General features: G+C 44.0%; 1 pseudogene; it reads left to right on the top strand.

Moving 5' to 3' along the window:
- Positions 1–1243: 1243 nt before the first annotated feature.
- Positions 1244–2653, top strand: part of LOC109395307 (magnesium transporter NIPA2 pseudogene) — a 3293-nt pseudogene continuing 1883 nt past the window's right edge.

Below are 2653 nucleotides of genomic sequence, written 5' to 3'. Positions count from 1 at the left end.
TGAGTTCCAAGAGTTAGGAGGCAAATGTTTTTGCAAAAGGAACTATGGGGAAGCAAAATGAAAACAAATTGCTTCAATTCTAGGTATTCTTTGTGCCTAGGCCCTGGCTTTCTTTTACAAAATCCTCAGAAGAATGGGTGGTTCAAAACAAAAACAAAATAGAACATGTTAAGGGGCCATATTTTCATTGCCCTGCATAAAACGATTCAGGTCTCCCAAACAGGTGTCTATGGTATAATAAGTCTAATGATCTGTCTTACAATATTTCTAGTAACTTCTCTACAATTGAGTCAAAGCACAAAGAACTCTAGTTGTAATAGAATTTTTCTAAATTAATGCTACAGTGGAAAATAGAAATCAATGCCAGAAACTTTTTTTTTTAAATGAATGTCTATTTAGTTTTTATGATACCCTGAAAACAAGCAACCTGAGGAGGTCTGTTCACTTAGATTTGATTTGACAATTTGAAATCTACCTTTTCTACCTCTGCCAAGTTAATCCCACCCCTCCTTTCCACTCCCATTCAGGGGCCCTTTATGATTTCCTCCCTCCTTTCCACCCACATGCAGAAGTGAAGTGTGAAAAGCTGTTTAAGTACTCTTAACTTACTGGGAAAGGAAACTATCTGGCCATATTTTATATTCCATGATATTAAAGTAATTCATCTGAGTTTGCGCTAATGACAGTAAATCTCTCGTGCTGACAAGCTGTGGTCAATTATCCTTTCTACAGCCTTTTAAATCTGAAGCACTAGGAAGTGCGTCAGAGTTGGAAACTTGTGGCTTGCTAATTCAAAAGAAATAGCCAACCAGCTCGAGACGCTCTCTTAATGGTACGCTGTGCTCCACACCCCCAAACAGCCCTGCTAGGGGCCTGCAAATGCTGGGACACTTCCGCTGGAATTTACATGAACTGCACGAATGGAGGAAATGGTTTAAATAAAGTGGTGTGTTATTTATCCCTATAATGAGTAGTTTAAGGGCGACAATTAGGAAGGAAATTCTACAAGCCTGAGCTCCAGTTACTCATTACTGCCACTGAAAGTCAATTAAAGTATCTCAGTAATTACAGGGATTGGGATCATCTGTCATCTGGCAAATCATATGAGAGGGAAGAGGCACTTGCTTTGTTTTGAAAGCATGTCATCTAGTCTTCGTCATGTTGGTTAATTTTCAGACAAGGGAGCGTGCGAGGGGCTTGCCCCACACATCTGCAAGTCTATTCACCTGGCAGTGCAACGGACATGTTCCCTGGATTTCCATCCAGCCTCCACTGCTGTGCAAGAAGCAAGAGTCAGTCAGGAGGTGGGTGAGGAGGTGACCACTCTGCCACAACAGTCACCCAGGATATGGCTCTTCAACACAAGAGCAATGGCGCCTTGTTCCTGTCTCCTGCACTCCTAGTCTGCCAAGTCCTAGCCCCTTGCCCACTTCAAGGCCAGCCAGCTCCCTACCATCCTCCAGTACCTGCCTCAGGCATCTCAGTCAGCTCACTGTTTCACAAATGTTATCATCGTGATTAATCCACTCTGTGCTTTTTTGCAGCCTGTTCCCTAAGATGCATCCTTTCCCTCTCTTCTGTCTAGCCAAACCCTCTTCACCCTTCAAGGCTTCGCCAGTGTCCTGACTCCTCCTTCACGGAGAAGCCCATACCAGGCATCTCCTTCTATGAACCGCCTGAGGAGTTCCAGGTTTACTGCTCAGTGGTTCTCACTGTGAACACCTACCAGGGGCTGCATCCCAAACCTCTGCTTCTTGCCCAGCATCTGGAATTATCTACACCTCCAACATGGTAACCTCCTCATCCTTGGCTTCTGTGGTTGCTGTCGTTTAGTCTCATGTTGGTGAACCATCTTCTTCAAGCCTCGCTGGCAGTCCATTTGTTCACTCCATCGTCCCTTCAGCGGCATGTCATGAACGGCTCCTTAGAGCAAGACACCAAAGCTATGGCGTCTGAGTTTGAACCCAGGGCTTTCCCTCTTACCACACTGCCTTGATTGGGAAACTGTCTTTGCTCACACCACCGTGCACAAATCAAGGAGTTTCTCATGCTCATCATTCTTTCCTTGGCTCACACTTTTAGGGAAATGGTCATAAACACACATATAAATGAAAAAAGGAGCTCTCTGCCTGTGGGTCTGCATGGCTCTCCTCAGAGCACTCTCAGTCCAAACCAGGAGATAGAAGAAAATATTTTCAAATGATCGTCTAAACAATTTCAGGACTTACATAAGGTTCAAGTGTGGTTCAAAGCAAAACTTGGGTCAGCCAGCTCTGTTAGGGTCAGCCAGACATTGGGGTCAGCTGGCTGTGTTTGGGTTGAATCAAGAACACTTGCATGATCCCAAGACAGATATTGGAATTTTAACTTTCCTTCTTGCAACCTCTTTATGTTTTAAAACTTTATTTCATCTTGGAGTAAGACTTCCCAGAAGACTGATTTTTCTCATTCTCTCTCCTCATGGCACGTCCTTTGGTAGCTCCTGTTCTGCACCTGTGGTATTTAGACTTCACGTTTCCACAAGCATTCACCACCAACACGCTGAATGTGTCCACAGAAACTGTCCAGGAGGAAACAAAAAAGCCTCACTGATGGAAAAATCCACACAATGTTTTCATTAAAGCTTCTCCTTATTTTCTGCAGGAAATATTGC

This window comes from Hipposideros armiger, unplaced genomic scaffold, assembly GCF_001890085.2.
Source record: "Hipposideros armiger isolate ML-2016 unplaced genomic scaffold, ASM189008v1 scaffold_465, whole genome shotgun sequence".
Lineage (NCBI taxonomy): Eukaryota > Metazoa > Chordata > Mammalia > Chiroptera > Hipposideridae > Hipposideros > Hipposideros armiger.
The sequence above is the reverse complement of the archived record's forward strand: the minus strand, read 5'-3'. Positions and strand labels throughout refer to the sequence as shown.